The sequence below is a fragment of the Lolium rigidum genome, chromosome 7 (assembly GCF_022539505.1).
Source record: "Lolium rigidum isolate FL_2022 chromosome 7, APGP_CSIRO_Lrig_0.1, whole genome shotgun sequence".
In the NCBI taxonomy this organism is placed as follows: Eukaryota; Viridiplantae; Streptophyta; class Magnoliopsida; order Poales; family Poaceae; genus Lolium; species Lolium rigidum.
In genome coordinates this window covers 57507274-57517043 of record NC_061514.1, presented here as the reverse complement: position 1 = coordinate 57517043, position 9770 = coordinate 57507274, and the positions used below count along the sequence as shown (strand labels likewise).

Here is a 9770-nt window from a genome sequence, read left to right as displayed (position 1 = left end):
CTCCACCACCACCACCTCCTCCTCTTCCACCACCACCACCACCACCTCCTCTGGCCGGCCTCCACCACCACCTCCTCCGGCCGGCCTCCTCCTCCACCCACCCACCCAACCACCCACCTCCGGCGACCTTCCAGCTAAATTTAAAAAAAAAAATCGGCGGCCCCAGATCTAGATCTAGATCTAGATCTGGCCGCCATATTTTAAAAAAATTCAAAAAAAATTATGTGGCGCACCGGAGGGTGGTGTGCCACAGAAATTAGACTTTCGCTTTCTGTGGCGCACCACCCGCCGGTGCGCCACAGAAATAAGACTTTTTGTGGCGCATGGGCAGGTGCGCCACAAAATTCTTATTTTTGTGGCGAGAATTCTGTGGCGCACCGCCCATGCGCCACAGAATTGATTTTTGGTGCGTCACTGATGAGCCTTTTCCTACTAGTGCATCTAGGAGGCGGCAGTGACGACGCTAGCGTCGGCTCATGGGAGTTGGGAGAGATGGATGGAGCAATGGATTCTGATTATGTCCTTTTTTTTTTATAGCAAACTCTGCTAAGAAAAACACATAATGGGCCAGCTGGGCCTAATCTATATCGACAATCTCAGCCGTGGGATTATTTTCACTTGGCCCTCTTGAATGGCAGTAGAAGGTACCGTAAAACAATCCTAAAACCTAGTGTTTTTCCTCACTTAAGAGGGTTATTTATTTACCATAACTCCACTCTTTATGTCTCCACATACTTGCATGAAATCTTATCATTCTACCAGGAATGTAGAAGAGCAAGGCGGCGACACGTGCCATCATGGTCTAGTTGTATGACTCATCTATTAATTAATAGGAGATAGCAAGAATGTGACAATTGTGGCTGATCCTCCACAACTTACAGTTTGCAAGAATCTACTGAGGTAGAAGGCTTGAATGTTAAGTATCCTGAGGATATATACAATGGGGTGACACCATCCTTCTTTTAGAGTTGCCATGTAATTTTTTCGCTTAGTTAGAGGAGAGAGAAATATAAAAAAGGTTGTCGTTTTCTTAGCTAAGAGATGATCTTATGAAGAAAAATAAGAGAAAGTTATTTTATACATTATACAATATGTCATTTCTTAGCAAATTATTTTCTACTAAAAAATAAATAATCCTTATTATAGTCTATTAGGCCTTCACATAGTTTAAGAAAAGTTTAACCATAAATTTAGTCAGTAAAATGTGAATTATATATCACAAAAGTATAGGCACCACTAGCAATCGGATCCCGATTTAGGCTTCCCATCGGACCAGTGCTCATCCGTCTGATTGCAAGTTGCTGGTCCGTACGATCGACAAACAGAGCCACGTCTAATCCCTGGAATTTGTCGACAATTAAGTGCTTCCGTCTTAAATTCTCCAATTGAATGCTTCCGTCTTGAATTTTTCAAGTATGCTGATTTTGCTCTCCTCTTCATTCCGGTAGCCTCCGTTAATTGCTTATTATACTTTAGGAAACATATTCCAAATATTAGGAAGCAAATTTTTAGGAAACTATTTTTCCTAACCTTGCTTTCCCTTGTAATCGACACTTTTTATGGACTTTCGTAGATTTGCTTCTGACATATCTTAATTTTTCATCCATGTTTAAAAAAATGCTTCGAGAATACATGTTAATTGAAACACGGGGAAATTATGTTTCCATCGTCCTGGATAAGTTTCCACGCTTGATTAACTAATATTTATCCTATGAAACTGGGTATTTTACTTTTGAACAGGAAACATCACAACACTATTTCGAGAACAGCTTCCAGCAAAATATGAATTTTATTTTTGCAAGTGAGCAAACTGGGGTATTTTACAAATGCTTCGAGCCAAGTGAGGATTGTTTCTACACAAAATTAGCTACTCTTATCCAATCAAGAGTTTGTTTCCATGAACACAATGTTCAACAGACAACCACATGTATTTCCATCGTGTCAGCTAGTTGCTTCATACATTGGAGATTACAGCTTCCCATCCATTGTATATATGCAACCACCAATCAACTATACTTCCAACAAGATAAATACACGCTTCTTGTCATTAGAACAATGTTTCACAAGTATTTAAATTTCAGTTTATAGTATTCTATGTTTTCATGGACTCTTCTATTTTCTTCCTACACACTCATGTCAAATTCACGAATAAAAAGATGATCCCAATGAAGGCATCATGACCGCTCATTTCCCCCCTCACCTCTCTCCTCTCGCTACAGTAACTGAGAGTTCTCCACCAGAGGCCGGGCCGATCTGATGGCCTCTCCACCGGCGTAGCCGGCCGGAGATGGCCTAGGAGAGGCGCCGGAGTTAGGTAGTGCACAGCTCTAGTAGATCTAGGTTTTCTGGGCTTTTTGCCCGTGTTTGGCACTTTGCCGGGAATAGGCTGCTAGATCTCTTGGCCGAGATCTGTAGCTGGCATGTGGCCTTCTTCCCCGACGAACTCCGGCGGTCGGAGTTGGATGTGGTGAAGATCTGGTCGGCGGGAGGCTCCACAAATAAAGGGCATGTATCTATTGTCAAGCTCTGGTTTCTCTGGATGGTCTACCTCCTATCCCTGGCCGGCCGTGGCGGCGAGGGGGATGGGGAGTGGAGGCTGTCCAGGGAGCTGTGGCTTGGAGACGGCGGGGAACTTCTGCTGCGCCGGAGAGCTTCTGCGCTCTCGTCTCTGGAGCTCATCCGCAGAGGACTGAAGCCGGCGGTCAACTCCGCCCTGCCTCTGCACTTTATGGTCGAAAGGCGACCCTCCAAGACCATGCTTCGATGGTCTATCTTCCTCCAGGCTTCAAGCCGATGCGGAGGATCTTTAGCTCCTGCTGTTGCGCACCTTACAGTGCTGCTGGCCCAAGTGGTTTGTCCCCGGTGCCGGTATTCCTGGCGCGGCGGCGGAGCTCGGTTCTTGACGGTGGAGAAGGATCTCGAGGACCCGATTGCTTTTTAACTTTTTGTCCTGAGGACCCTGTTGTAATTCCTGGGGTCTTTTCTGCAGTTTCTACTTTCTTTGTGGAATCCTCTGTAATTTCTTCAGCCACCGCTTATAAATGAAGCAGCCTCTGGGTCCTTCCGGACCCGTACCCGTTCAAAAAAAAATGAAGGCATCATGTGGTTTCTAAAAGGAATTTTGCTATAGGAGAATAATGTGAGCATCTGCCGTTGCTGGACAGGGGCAATTTGCTCGGTCGCCGACACACTGCCAGACCACGGGTCGATTGTTCTCTCGCCATTGCACTGCTTTATGACTGCGAGGCTTGCATCAACGAGGCAATGCATAGACTACTCGTGCCATGCATCATTCAACCGTCATGCTACAAATCAACTCTTCAACAGGTGCTGAAACTCAGCCTCCTTCGTGATGCCTACAAATAATATTAATAATAAGCATAACATGGAAAGAAAATGAACATGAGGTGGAAGCAAAAGGAACGATAATATGGAGCGAAATGTATGTACTGAAGAAACGCTACTACCTCTATAACATCGCAATCTGAAAGCCTTGACGAAGCACAACTATGGACACAAGAAGCATAGGAAGGTGAAGCATAATATACAGTTAGTATCAATATTGTTTATAAGCAGTATAAGGAAGCACAGTAAGGTGAAGCATAATATGCAGTCAATATCAATAACGTCGAGCTCTTTCATTCCACGACGAAGCTAGTAGACATGGCTAGGCTTTGTGCATGCTCGTCGTCCTCGCAAGCTATGATACAGCAGTTGTTGTCACGGTCGCTGTAAGATGAATTATGGATGGACGTGTTAAAGCCACGAGAGATGCACATTGCCTGGTAGTAGTGGTTGTATTAATTTCTAAAACAACAGTGGGAATAAAGTGGGAATAATAAGAAGCAAAAACTGATATCGCCTTGTGCAAAAATGTAAGTAATCGAAGCATGATTGCAAATGGTTGAACCAAAGTTCGATTGTAATAGAAACAACATAAGAAGGAGCTGAAGCATGTAAGTATCAAACGCATATATTATGCTAGTATATCATAGATTCACATCACATATGAGGGCAGATTAAATGAGAGTTATCTCGACAGAACAATTCTGTAGTGGAAGCATAGAAAACTTGAAATTGGAAATTAAGCAATTCTTGACTATCATAAAATGGGCGCATCATGTGTGATGTACAAACCACTCAACAAAATTAAAGGGTGGTTTTGTAAGCTTACACACACTAAAACGAGGTAGAAAAATATATGATATCAGAATAAATGGTCATCTAATGGTCGCAAAAACGTGCTTCAAGTATCAATCGTTTGGAATTTACAAATCTAAGCTATTAAATTAACAAGAAATTAGATGGATAAAACCTACGCCAAGGGAGGAATCGAGGCGCTACCACACGTGTTGCCATCACTGCATATAAAGTGTCCGTGTAAGCTAGGACTTAGAACATGTACATTAGTTTAGGGACGCTGCTACAGGGTGCGCGGTTACCAGATAGTCATATGCGGTGCCCCCCCTGTCCGAACCAGGTAGTTTCCAGAAATAGCAAGTGGGCCAAAAGGTGAAAGTGACAGCTAGCCGAAAATAGAAAGCATCCTTTCCTCCTGTGACACATCCATCCACGCGCGGGAAGACCAGTTCCATTTGACAGATGTACTGTGATAAAGAGCCTCACAGAGACACAACCAAAGGAGAGGAAACCTCCATGGCTTCAGCAGTCTCGGTAGAAAAGTTACAGGCAAATATAAAACAAATAGAGAACAAATAGGGGGGCCGGCCAGGATCTACAACCACCAAAGAAGCTACTGCAGACATAAAGTTACAGCCAAATTCCTGGGCCTCCAGTGTATATTACATGAACATCCCAAATCTAGATTCGGGGCTGCTGGTGCATCATGATCTTCTACCCCCAACTTTCTGCCATGCATGTATAAAAGTGACCTCCAACAGTAATAACAAGAAAAAGGGAAATAGTTGTGCATGACTTGATCTGCATTGTGGGATGTATCTTCTTGCAGTAGAATCCAACATCCAAAAGCATCAGGTTTTAGTAGCTTGCAAGAACCAAAGTACTGACCGCACCTCAACCTAGGTGAAAATGCACTAGAGGCGCACCAATGGCAATGGAAACCTGAGAGCAAATACAACGTGTACAGTTAAGCTTGAATCTTAGGTTGCCATGAGTCCTTCATGTTCTGAAATTAGTCTTCATGATCTGCAAGAAATAAAATCATGCAATAAAATTAGTAGCTGTTTATTGGTTGTACAAAATAAAATAAAAACATGACAGGAAGTAAAAAATTGCAGACATGAAGACAAGTACACAGTGAAACAAACTTTCTGCAATATGGATTTCCGATTTCCTGGCGCAGGTATTGATCTAAACACTCCAGACGGACTCATGCCCTTGCACCACCTAAAAAGCTTCATGGGAGATGATCGATTGAAAAGATGTATCTGACATAAACCATGCAAAGATGAACATCGGTCCAGCCTTGGCACTTTTAGGTATGCGTGAGGGTTTCTGCAGAACAAAACGGTGAAAAATGTCACTAGAAGAATGAAATATATCATAGCGTGATACACACCAACAAATCAAAATATAAAGACAGCACTCATACCATGATAAAAATATGTTTGACAGAACTGTTTGAAAATGAGCACTCCTGCAAAAACATGAACAAACGATAAAAATGGAGTTTAATTTTGCCTCATAATATACATTCTATCCTGGCAGATGTTACACTAACTGCATATGATCAGGAAGTATTTATAGACAGAAATTTACATCAAACCATCATACAAAAAAACTCCATTACATGATTATGATTTAAAAACTGCAAGTATTTTAAAATATGCATCCTATGCATATCCTTGTTCATAGCCAACATATCATAAATGTACTTATTGACAATACTTTACTTATACAAGAAGAATAGAGGTTAAATTTTGATCATAATTACATTCTATCATGGCAGGTGTTAAACTAACTCCATATGATCAACAAGTATTTGTAGCCAGAAATTTACATCCTATGATTAAAGAAAAACTATCCCGAACTACATAATTATGAGTAAAAAGCAACAAAAGTTAAAAATACATCCTATCGTAGGGAGAAACACTAATTATGTATGATCAGGATGTATTTGTTAACAAAAAATACATCCTATGATTATACAAACAAAGACCTAAATGTCAGTGTCTTGGAAGATGCAGATGTGTAAGATTTGACGAACAAGCAAGATCAACAAAATGCAGAACAGGACGAAGTAGCTATGGCGACAGTGGAACATTATGGTGGCAACTCATGTCCATTTACAAATACCGAGGTTGAAACATGGAATGCAATTTCAGGTGAAGAATCTCGCGCGGAAGATAAGTTTAGTCATCTCCTAGCATCGAGCCAACTATTGAAAAACCCTACCAAGGCATGATCTTTGAAAGTTGGGAGGATGCGAAATTGCATTGCAACAAATGTACTAAGCATGTTGGTTTTTCGATAAAGTCTGGTACCTCCAGGAATTCCGTTGTCGACAAGGAGAGAGAGAAATGTCTATTTGGTTGCAACGGAAGTGGTAAGAATGCTGACATAGACTCGAAGTTCCAAAACTCTAAGTTGTGTATGTGGGTGAAATTTACATCTAGGAAGAACATAATTACAGGATGCCGCTGGTTTTATGCATTAACATCTATACAAACTCATGATCACATAACTAGATGAAATAACTCAACAATAAAATGCATCCTGGCATACAAAAAACATGATCCATTATGGAGAAAACAACCATAATAATACATCTTGCTTATACACATGGAAAATCAGTAAACCAAAAAACATAATTATGTCCGAAACCTACAACTGAAAAACATACATCCTCGTCATATAAAGTTACATGTAATAGTATGATTTCATGGATTAGTTACGTCTGTCAACACTTACAAAAAAATACATGCTATGCTTACGAAAATGTTACCTAGGATGTATTTGTTATCCAATTTTTACATCCTACGATTACACAAAAAAAAAAGAGCTACGATCAAAACTAACAAAAGCATATCAAAAGATACATCTTATGCGTACAATATTAGGGAACATGATGTATTTATTATATAGCTTTTACATCCTGTACTATTCATTAAACCCAAAAAAACATAGTTACAAACAAAACCACCAAAACAAGAGAAAACATACATTCTATGTGTACAATATTAGGGAACAAGAAGTATATTTATTATCTAGCTATTACATGATGTAATGTACATTAACCCCCCATCCCCACTGCATAATTAATTGTGATCAAGAAATTACAGTGTAAAAAAACATAAATCCTAAGTGCATAAATATTACATACAATATGCAAGACTTATGTGTTAGTTCCATCCAAAACAATAGTTTCTACTTCCTGTAGTTTGGACAGATAAATTCAAAACAACCATAACGTGAAACTCCACACAATGAATTGCATCGTGCATATTCTGATACAAGGATCCCATGTATGTAACTGTTGACCCAAATTACATGCGCTACTGCATAATTAGCCTCTTGACTATTCCAAACAGATTTGGCTGCTCTAGTGGATGGTGAGATGAACCCTAAAAGAACCACTATGAGACGAGAAACACCTTGAGCACCTTTGCCAGCACCGCACGACCCTCAGACCAGCACCACCATGCCCAGTTGAAGGCTACACCAACACCACCGTGTCTACTATACCAGCACCACCGAGAATAAAATTGGAGGTAAATTCCAACCCGCATCGAGCAAACATGCCAGCCAAGCAGCAACAGCGGCAGAAATAAGCAAGATCGAAGCCCTTATCAGATTAAGTCTAGGTTCAAATCGTGGAACCAATGTACTAGTAGTCCACAACAGAACTCACGCCTCCGGCGATGAAACAACGGCAATGCCATCCGTCACAAGCGTCCTTCTCGTTTAAGCTGCTGGCAAGTCGTATAATTAGTTCAAGCGTGTAGCGCATGGGCATGGCCTTGTAGGTCAGTGCCGCAACGACATTAGCGACGTGAGCGGCGAGCAGAGAAACGGCATGCCGACGGCGAACGGGGCAGCGTAACAAGTTCAGCACGACCGCGAGAGCGCTTGCCACACCAGTGCAGACACATCGGCAAGGTCAGGCTACTTAGCAAGTCTGTTGGCCATCATGATGTTGGCAATCTCGGCGAGTTGGCTGCTATGAGGGGGAGCTTGCTGAACAACACCACGACGCTCTTGCCCGGTTGAACGCCTGATGTCCTTCATCTGGTGTAACAGCGGAACCATCGATCCCAAACTGTCCAAAACCAATCGAATGCGGGCTGAGTTGGGATTGCACCGGACACTTGCTCGAACAGCATGCGGGCTTACTAAGAAGCTAATGTTCATGTAACATATGCCTCACAAAATTAATTTGACCACCAAGTTTAGATTCATGGATAATAAAAATACAACACGTAGCAACAGCCTCGAGCTGCAAGTATGTAACAAATCCTACTTGAGTACTATCAGAAGCTAATGTGCATGTAACAAACGGCAGAAAACCCATGCTACCCAACAAATCTGGACCAACATATCATCTGCAAAACAAATCAAACATCCGGGAGCACCTGTGGAGCGTTCCATCACCACTAAGCGAAACCAAAAATAAAAATCAGCGCAGCTCAGATCTCAAAATCGCCAGAGCAAAACTACGAAGCAACTACCATGGTGGGAATCGATTAGGGTGCTCACCTCACAAAATTGAGAAACAGAGGACGGTAGGTGTTGATGTAGAACCTCCCCGACAATGATCTTCGACGGTATCTCCTCTCAGCCCGGTCGAATCGGACGCATCGACACTCGGCGCACTAGAAGATGGCCCCTGACGCGCCTCGTTGATGCAGCACCACCGGCCGCTACGAACAACGAACGCCGACCGCCACCGGCCGCTTGATTCGTCTTTCCGCCGGACCGCTTGCCGCCGACGAGGGAGAATCGACGGAGTTGAGGTGGGATGGACGAGAGCCCAAGGTGAAGGAAGGAGAGGGGAATTCGAGACCCAGTCCAGAATTGTTTTGTCGGAACGCGCCACTACACGAGGGAAAGCAAAGACCGCGTGATTCAGATCGGACGGAGCAGACGAGGGAGCACTCTGTAAGACCACACAGTGCCCACGCAATTATTAGATTATACGTTAGTTTAGACAACCTCTGTCTGTAGCAAGGCTCCACATCACATGCAGACGGGAGTAAAAACACCATATACAATGGACTGTCTTTTCTGCCGTTGATAGTGCCGCATGACTAGCAAAATATAACTGTCACTTATATCTTTTCCAACTCTGGCTACCACCACATCCGCTCCACCGCTCATCCAGGATGTGAAGATCCGGTGCCTCGCTGAAAGCAAGGCACGCAGCGCCTTGAGGCATTCAATCCGCCGCTCGTTTACATCCAACGGCTAACAGGGCACAACGACCAGAACTCACGCGATGCAGCAGCAGTTAACGCCAAAAAGACATCTTCTACTCACGAGCCCAAGGCAAACAATCAAGGCTGGCCCTGCAGCTTTCGTCGCCGCGGGAAAGGAAGAGAACTCGCATCAGGGTGCCGCAGGAAAAGGAGAGAGGATCCGGTCCGACTGCTCCTTCATGGTGAGCTCCGGCGACGTGACCTACGTCCTCACAGGAGGAGACAGCCTCGACCGGCCGACAGCCGCCCACCACCGGCTGCTCCATCCGTCTCCTATCTGGCACCCTGCAATCATACGACGAGGTTGATGGCTCCGAGAAACCCGACAGAGGACGGCCGTCGGAGTCTCGGAGGGAGCAGAACATGGCGTCAGAT

At 43.3% G+C, this 9770-nt stretch overlaps 1 long non-coding RNA gene across 1 annotated transcript; it reads right to left on the bottom strand.

Annotated features, from left to right (window-relative positions):
* Window positions 1-5326: 5326 nt before the first annotated feature.
* On the bottom strand, window positions 5327-8925 carry LOC124678152. The gene is made up of 3 exons (XR_006994355.1): window positions 8677-8925; window positions 5573-5617; window positions 5327-5475 (listed from the first exon to the last, which is right to left on the bottom strand). It is a non-coding gene; the product is annotated as an uncharacterized LOC124678152 (long non-coding RNA).
* Between the last annotated feature and the right edge of the window lie 845 nt (window positions 8926-9770).